This window comes from Octopus bimaculoides, chromosome 3, assembly GCF_046866305.1.
Source record: "Octopus bimaculoides isolate indiv1 chromosome 3, ASM4686630v1, whole genome shotgun sequence".
In the NCBI taxonomy this organism is placed as follows: Eukaryota; Metazoa; Mollusca; class Cephalopoda; order Octopoda; family Octopodidae; genus Octopus; species Octopus bimaculoides.
In genome coordinates, this window is record NC_142930.1 from 75,553,490 (window position 1) to 75,563,247 (window position 9,758).

Consider the following 9,758-nt stretch of genomic DNA (forward strand, 5'->3'; position numbering starts at 1 on the left):
AAGTGCTTCGCTTGGCCAAGTTTATACACATGAGGCAGATAACATCATGAGACTTATAAAGCAGTTCCTTAAGCAACACTTCTTGTCTGATAACCTTGAATACATGTCCAAAGAAGTTGCATGACTCTACCACAGCATATCATTAGATGAAATGATGAATGTATATCAGCAGAAGGCCATGCATGCATATGTTAGCAGAAAGCTCCAGAATGACAGTTTAGAATGTCATCTGCATAAGCGAAAATGAAGTCCATACTCCGGACAACCTTGTTGACAAAACGTTGGAATGTACTAGCTGCATTTCATAGTTTGAACAGCATAGAGAGGAATTTGAAGGACCTGAACATCTGTGCTACACAATCAAAGAATGAATAATAAAGCCAAAACAACGTTTCAAGAATGAAAACATTTTTCAATTCAAAAGACACAACTCTGCATTTAAACTGGGCTAGAAAACTGTTGTATTATGCCAATTATCTACAGAAACTTGGACAATGTACATAGCTACAGTGTAAAAGATAGAAGCATTTGAGATGTGGATCTTTTGCAGATTGAGCAGGTTAAGCTGCAAAGACAAGATAATAAATTTTGAAGTACTAGAAAAGTTGAAAGTCCAAAGATACCTACTGTTGAGAATTAAATCCACAAAACTATAATATTTTAGACATACAATGTGCTATGAGTCACTGCCAAAGACCATCCTGACAGAAAGTGTTGAGGGGAAGACAGCAAATGGCTGTCAAAGACATTTATGAACTGACAAAATACATATATACATGCATACATAAAAAATAACACTCAAGTAAACAAACAAAATATTTTTTGAGGTTTAATGCCTGTTTGTCCCTTTATTTCATGAAATATAATCCTTGAATTAGTTCTTGCTTTTCAAAGTTTCAAATTTGTAATATTTTTAAAATAATAAATTTGAAAGCTTTTAAATCCAATTTGCATGATTTATACAATGACTGGAAAAAAAAAGAAAGAAACATTGTTGAAAGGGATTTATTTTCACAGAATTGTTCACAATAGGATTCAGCTCAAATAAAATCATGAATAAATTTCAAATAAAAATATTTCTCTCTTCATTGAAACATTAACACTAGAGGGAAATATTTCTCTCTTTCATTATCAAAGACTATATTATTGTAAAGTATTTTGTTTTCAATTTTATGAATTTTATACTGCAATTATTTAAGAGAATTTTTTCTAAAATTTAATGTCATTGAAATAATTTCATAAACCCTTAAACAAAATTATATACTTTGAAAATCTCATGTACCATTCTCTGAAAAGTTATTGCAACAGGCTCCATCCTAATTCTATATTAAAATAAAACAGTTTATTTTCAAAAAGTTGCACATTGGATGAAACTTGTTTAGTTTCATTAACTGTTATGAGTATAATTTTTTGAAATGCTATTCTCAAACCATATATGGAAATGAAAGTATGATTATAAATGGATTTTTTTCTTTTCTTTGTTGTAATTTATTAAAAAACTACCTTCTATAAAGTTGTTCTGTATGATGTCAGCATGAACTCTCAACTTGTTCTTTGTGGCATGCAACCAGTAATGGTAAAAACTACAAACAAAATGAAGAAGCAGGAGATAACAATACAGACAACTATTAAAAATACTCACAAAAGGAAGATTGTGCAACAATCATTTATTAACAAAACATAAATGTAATTAGAAGGACGCAAAGAGTATTGATTGACATGACAATTCTAAGAGTAAATTTCTAACCAGTTGAAAATACAACCTGAATAAAAAACATTGAATTATTCAGAGAAAGCTAGGTTCTTGCAATTTATGAAGAATTATTACAGCTTCAAATAATGTATCTCTGACTTTTTCCTGAGTTAATAATAATGATAAAATGTTTTAGATTTAAAATGCACTAGAAGCAAGATAAACTGAAAGAGGAAATATAAATAAGTGTTTGTTCATAATTAACAATCACATGAAATCAATTTAGGAAATGATAAGTGTTGAAATGAGAATCACAAATAACAACACATACACACACATGCACACACACACTTACATACATACAGACATATATATATTATAAATACACATACACACTCATGTACACACACACACATACATACATATATGTTATATATATATATATATATGTATATATATATATATATATACATGAACACACACATACATATATATTGTATAAACACACACACACACGGAAGATCTAAACATTTTTCAGTGTCAGGTTTCTGACAAAATTAATTTGAAGGAAGCCTCATATACAAAAGACAAAAGCAAATGTACCCTTCAAGTAATACAGTAGAATACAGAAAATATGTTCTCAACATTTCTACTGACTTGGAGTTGTTACATATGTCTGAGTGTAGTTCACAAGATCAGCACATTAATCAAGCTCTTCCTATCTTGCAGTTATCTCCTCCTGCTTCTAGCTTCCTCCTCCTCCCTCTTCTCTTCATCATCACTGATATCACTGCCACCACCAATGCCATCATCATCATCATCATCATCATCATCACCATCATCATCACCACCATCATCATCATCACCATCATTATTATTTTCACATTTATATTTCCATGCTGGCATGGGTTATACATGTCTTCTTCAAAACAGAATCTCTCTATTTGTTTCAATCATTCAACACCTCCTCAGTGAGGTTCAGCATCTTCAGATCAGCTTTTGCCACTGTACCTATTCCTCCTCACCCCCACCTCAGTGCTTTCATTCTTCACTCACATTTTTTCCACTTGTTCCACTTAGTACTTCTTTACCCAACAGTATCTTCTCTCACACATGATAACTGGTTCCTCCTATGCTCAGTTTTTCTGAATTCATTTGTTCTCTGGCATTCATGCACAACCAGTGGATCGTTTCTTTCCAGCATTCACATATGTTTAACATTCACTATCATTTATTACTGCACATTGTATACATGCTTATACAATTTGCCCTTTACTCAGGAAACAGACTCCCTTTATTGATAACAGAGATAATATCTCCCTAAACTTTCTCCTCCCCCATTCTTACTCTGGCAACTATACTTTTGGAATACCTCTTCCTCTGCTAAGTAGTTTACCTTGTTAAGAGAATCTATTGACTACTGAGAACTTTAAAAGCATTCTTACAGCTAACTACTCCTGTGTGTGTCAGTTATATGCAAAGTCTTCCTTTTCAGTCAACTTACTTGTGATACTGTCATACTTTTACATGTCCAGAGTTTCCACCTGATACATTTTATGGAAATTCTATCTACTGCCTTTCTGCAAATTGAACATCACCAAATGGTCTACTTTTAGCTTCTCTTTGAACCACATGCACCTGACATCTAGCTTCTCTTACTCACAGTTCCCTGCTTCATTTCAGTCTCTCCAGGCCCATATCTTAGCTTTTATGGCTCTGTTCTTTCATTCCACCATCATGTAACCTTCTGTTTTACTGGTATTTTGTTCCCGCCACACAGTTGATAGGCGGCTTGCAATAGATTGTCTTGTAGAAATTCCCAATTGTCTTCTCTATATTATAGTTTCTATCTCCTTCTCCTTCTCTGCACATGTTTCCTGTAACCACTCGGAACTTATGTCTGGCAGAAAATTTATATCAGTTCTCATTCTTTCTCCAGACTGTCCTGTGTTTCTGAGTGCATCTAGCTTCTATTCTGAAGTTACTAATCAGTAGCCAATATTGATTTGACCATTCTTCACCAGGAAAAGATCTAGTATTTTTTCAATACTCTGTTTATCTGGTTTGTATGTTCACCTGATTGATTGGTGGTCAGATGGTTGGTTTATTTTCCTTTAGTTAGTGTTGCAGATGGTTGGTTCATTTGCATCATCAAACTCTGAGAGTCTTGATCCTTTCTCATTTTTGTATCATATTCATAGCTTCCTCGTACACCTAACTATCAATCATGTTGTTACCTAACAAGTCAATTAAAGTCCTCAGCTGTAATATCAAGGTTGCTGTCATTCATTAATGAGGTATCTTGCAAGAGGGTCTCATAGAAATAGGATCTTTCTCCTCATCTGTCAGCTCTGATTTGGATGTATACACAGAAGTAATTGATGCTGTTATGCTGCTCACATCTAAGGTTAACTATTCTGTCATACTCTGATTACATACCCTGACTAATTACATTATCTATCCATTTCTCTGCCAACAGTATATCTACACCATTCACCCAAATCTTGTTATCAATACAGAAGAAGTGTTTCCTTTGTTTGGGAGGAATCTAGCTAAACCTCCTCTCCATCTAACCTCTTGTACACAGTGCACATTCAGTCACCTCTGCTCCAGTATCTCTGTACATTTTCCAGATCTATCTTTCATTGCACTGGCAAAGTTTTGTACCAATAACCAGTCATGGGTGGATTGTTATATAATATCTGTTTTTAGCATTTAAAATACAGTTTTTATGATTGTTTGATAACAAACAGAGGGTTCTCATACATTGTTACATGTTTTCACCTGACCAATCTCCCACCAAGGACAACACTGATATTGTGTTAGTCCTGTATATGCAATTAATGTTTTGATTTGATTTGATTGTCATGTTTTAATGCATTTTTACAGCAACATCTTTACATCATGAGTTGGGAACATTTATATTGTTTCACTAGCACCAGAGGTCTGTCAGAACTAAATTGCCCCATCTACATTGTATCAATTTTATTCAGGATTGCTGCTCTTCAATATAGGTTGCCTTCATTATGGCTTGCAGAGGCTGTGTTTCTCCTGTGCAAAATTTTCAGACTTTCTGTACTCCTTACATTAAGTCAGCTTCATTATGGCTCACATCTCTCAATAGTTCTGCTAAGAGTACTGATACTGAGGAACTAAAGAACCAAGAGGGAGGAAGGAGAGGGCTTACAGTGATTTTGTTTGGAGTGAATGAATTCCTTGAAATGGAAGAAAGATGAAGGAGAAACTTACAATAGGCTGGCTGTTATGATAATTGCAGTGTATGAAATTCTACAAATGGAAAATTGGGGCAGCTTGTAGTATATTGGTAGTTGGCTGTAATTAAAGAGTGGCTAGCCTGTAGTACCAGGGTGGGTACTAGTAGTAATTCAGATTAGAAGTTAACCCATTCTGCTTGTTCAGACAGAATTTGCAAATATTCCTTTAATAGATGGGATTTTACTCAAGAATAGATAGTGGCAGCAGCAGCAGATTTTTCTGAAAAATAAGCAGCAGATAATTTCTGAAAGTTATAATTTCTAATATAATAAATAAATAATGATAATTTACTTATCTTAATTACATATAAATACATAAACTAATTAATACAAAATCTCATTATACAAACAAATCTTTGCACACTTAGTCCAAACAAGTAGGGTAGAGGTGGGAGTCTTTATGTAGTTACTCAATGTATTAGTTATAGAAAACAGATTTCCTTCAAGTCTCCTCCTGGGTTGGGAAGGGAGAGAGTGACATATTTCATAAGTAGTCTTAGGTATCACTAAAAACAGATAAAATATTAATTATGATGGCCTGACTTTATTGATTTCTAACATAGACACAAGGCTGCATGTTTAAGGAGTATTATCAATTCAACAAATCCCAGTAATTGATCAGTATTTATTCTCTCAATCCTTGGAGATTGAAAGATAAAGTAAATTTTGAACTAAGGCCATTCAAGAAAGCAACTAAATGCTAGTAAGCATTGTGTGCTATGCTTAACTGAATTTGCCATCTTACCATCTTCCAGAGACTAAATTATACTAAGGTCTAATGTAATCACATTCTTATAAATTATGGGAGACAAGAAGAGGGGTACAAAATTTGACTAGTACAAAATATTGTTACCATTGACTATAATATATTCTAAAGAATTTGACTGAGAATGTTTGCTTTATTTAAATATTTCATTCTTTATTAGTTGTACTAAGAAAGTAATATAGATTTATTAGGTATTTGATTTCTTTTATAAGTTAAAGAATAATCTCTAATTAATAATTGTGAATGTATAATAATTGAGAAATCACTAGATTTATAAATTCTATTTAAATTCTATACAAAATATTACCATATTAAATTCTATATAAAATCTTACTCCTCACCTGGGCCTGCGAATGCTTTTGATTTCTCTTCTTTGATACTAGCTCAGAATTCAATAATAAATTTTCAGCACTGATTCATCTCAACAGCTAGCATTTATTTACATTATATTTTGAATAATTAAAGTGACTGTTGAATAACATTCAAATTAAGAAATAATTAAAAATTAGTAAGTTTTGTTGTGTTTTGCACTATTTATAAATGTTCATATTCAATGTTTTAGAATTTCAAATTTATTATTTTATATTGAAACAAATGCATTTTTATTGCTACTTTCTGTTTATGCTGTGGGCATAAATAAATGCAGAAATTTCTAATCAAACATTTTGAAAGATTCTAGAAGAAAAAAGGAAATTCATCAAAGTTAGCTTTGGGGTAAAATTGATTCTCTTTAAAATTGCAAATAAATGATTTAAATGAAATAATACCGAAAATAAATTACAATGTAAGCAATGTATTCATTCAATATTTGAATACTTCAGCATAATGACACTGTCCTAAGTACAAACTTTGTTTATTTTTATACATGGTCAGGCAACAAAGAATTTTCAGCAGAGAATAAATCGATGAGAGTTCATTACCATGTCATGGTTATCAAAAGAATTTGATTTTAAAATACTGTAAGAAACATTTAGTATCAACTTTTGATTAATCATCATCAATATCATCCCTCCTCCATTCTTATTCGTCTCCATTGTCTTCTCCTCCCATCACCATCCTGTTCCCCTCCTCCTTAACAGTTGTGAATGTATTTCCTGTATAACTTTGTTACAAATCTGGTGAAAGATTTGGTCACTTCTTGATGTGAACTTATCAGTCATCATAGTCTGTAAAAGTATTATAAAATATTATCCACACAGTGGAACTGATCTGGAAACACTTCTTATGAAGTTTTTAGTTATTGAGGTTTTACAGAGAGGGGAAACCAACACTTTTTGATCAATGCAGAAAATGGTGTCAGCAGTCATTGAGCATGTGCACTATGTAAATGTTGATGGTTATGAAGTTCTAAAACACAGGTAATAGAAGTTATAGTGAAGCATTCATAGAAATCAATATTGTATAGGAATATTTTGTTTCTTGCAGTTGATCTTAATAATACAAGTTAACTGCAATAAAAAAAATTGAATGAAATTATCTGAACATAGGAATGCTGTTGGATTGTAAGAAGTATATAAGAAACCTTGGAAATAACTTTTTTAACCCCCAAGCACTCAGATTATGCTGTCAAATGTAATACCAATTTATTCACATTGTTTTGATTTAATCATCCATTATCTTGTTGCTTCAAGAGTTCTGTGATGATTGCTTACTTTTAGAATTGTAGGATAGGTATGACAAGCCAGATTTGACCAGTTTGAACATAAAACAGGAAGAAATTTTGGACCTGATATGGTCAGTTTAATTACTAAAGGGTTAAACCAGTGAATTTTGTCACTTGTAATAAAATATTTATAGATTTAACTTCTTAAATGTTTTTATTGAAGAAGTCAATAAAAGTCAATAGAAGTCAACACCACCCATTGAGACAATCTAATTTTTTAATAATTATTTTCAAAATTAGATTTACACTTGTATCAAGGTTTAAATCTGTGCTAAGCTTTAGATCAAGGGCATATGGCTCAGAAGTTATGGTATTCAGCTCACAAAATTAAGATCATGAGTTCAATTCCCAGCAGTGCATTGTGTTCTTGAGCAAGACACTTTATTTCATGTTGCTTCAGTCCACTCAGCTGGCAAAAATAAGTTGTAACTGTTACTCAAAGGACCAACCTTGTCACATTCTGCATCATGCTGACTCACCCTAAGAACTATGTTAAGAATACACATGTCTGTGGAGTGCTCATGTTAATTTCACGAGCAGGCTGTTCCATTGATCAGATCAAGTGCCAGTTATTTACATCAGAGACAATGCTTAATCTTGTATCAAAGTTTACTTATATGTTAACCCATTTGACACCAACCCATCTGAAACTTTCTCTAGGTTCTATGATTCAAACTTCCACTTTTAAATCGATTTAAATTAAAATCTTCCATCAAAATCCCATGTTAATTTATCTTCTAAACATCAGCTTAACAATGACAAACTTACTTAACTAAATTCTTCATTATTTTAAAAATTGGTTGAAAGGCAAAGTATTTCAACTGAAATATATTAACAAAGTGTTGATGTTTAGATTTGTTTTAAGGCTCACTTATGTCAATGTTTACATTTATATCAAGGTTTACACTTGTAAAAAATTACCAGTGTAGAAAGTCACCAATTTAGTGAAAGGTTACCATTTAGTAAGGGTGCATTTATTGCGTGAAAGTTGGTTGAAGGAAAAATATCAGAAAGCATTTTTTATGACAAAATATTTTTTAATCAACATGAGCTGACAAGTAATAAGAGTGTAGCCCGTGTGTGTGTGAGTCAGGGAAAGCTGTTATCACTTATGTTAGAAATAAGAATTTAGTGGTAAGTCGAGAGCCAATATAATTCAGAGTTAGCTGTGCCAAGTTGATGTGCAAGTGAAAAGCTGTTCATGGTATTACCAGTTGAGATATGATATAATTCAGAGTTAGCTGTGTGAAGTTGATGTGAAAATGAAAAGCTGTTCCATGTTGAAAGAGAGATGTTACTCTTCTGCTGGCTATCTACTAACTGATTTAAAACTCCCACTTCTCTGCTAGGGCAGAGAACTGCCTCTAGTATTCATATGTGCCCAGCCCTGATTGGCTTGAGTATTCCATAGAACAACTGTGCTATGATACGACAACAAAACTAGCTTTCCTGATTTGCTACATTACTACAAGTCTACAGACTACAAGTTGATACAAGCAACAGTAATGTGGCAAAAAAGAAGATGATTATGCAGAATGAAATGCTCAAACAAGGGAAAAGCATGAGTACATCAAGAAAAGCAATATTACAAATGCCAGAAAAGGCATGTATACAAAAATGAGAAAATGACAGGCACTTAGAGCAAGTTCATATATATATATATATATATATATATATATATATATATATATATATATATATATATATAATATACAGTCTGACGGGCCAGGATCCAACAAGATCAATGTGGGTGTGACAGAAGTGTGTATCTGATATGCTGAAGGTGCCAAGGGGTACAACATTGACAGTGGGCAATGGAGGCAATACCAAGACCAGTCAGTGATGTCACACCTTATGTTGGCCAGAAGAATCTAGCCGTAATGAGCTTCACTGAAGTTGAGGCCCCAGGATGCAATAGATTAGGCAGGGCTTCAAAAACAGCTTGTCTATGGATCTCTGGAATGAAGAGACAAGGTGAATCTGTTGATACGTCACACAGGATCTGTTTGGCAGAGGTTGGCAATGGCAAATATTTGAATTTGCATGTTGCAAGTTCAGGAGAAGACATCTTGATTGAGTCCAGAGGAGGTTGATCTGAGGACAAAACATTCAGGTGGATATCTACATTGGATGCTAAAGAATTGATTGGCAGATGAGACAATGCATCTACAGAAGTGTTTTGTGCACTGGAGATGTATTGAGTATCGTTGGTGAATTGTGATATAACGTCAAGGTGTTGAGTCTCTCTTGGTGAGTACTTCTCTGGCTTGGACCACAAGGCAAAGGTAAGAGGTTTGCAAGTGTTGCTGATGAAATTGCTGTAAAACAACATCGATTGCAGTGTCTGTTATATCAACCACA

At 33.1% G+C, this 9,758-nt stretch overlaps 1 long non-coding RNA gene across 1 annotated transcript in view; it reads right to left on the reverse strand.

The window, feature by feature from the left end:
* Positions 1 to 816: 816 nt before the first annotated feature.
* LOC106883962 (uncharacterized) overlaps positions 817 to 9,758 on the reverse strand; it is an 11,342-nt gene continuing 2,400 nt past the window's right edge. Inside the window, exons 2-4 of the long non-coding RNA XR_001411182.3 lie at positions 4,943 to 5,188; positions 1,504 to 1,583; positions 817 to 968 (exon numbers count right to left, since the gene is read on the reverse strand). This is a non-coding gene — a long non-coding RNA (uncharacterized LOC106883962). The remainder of the gene's footprint in view (positions 969 to 1,503; positions 1,584 to 4,942; positions 5,189 to 9,758) is intronic.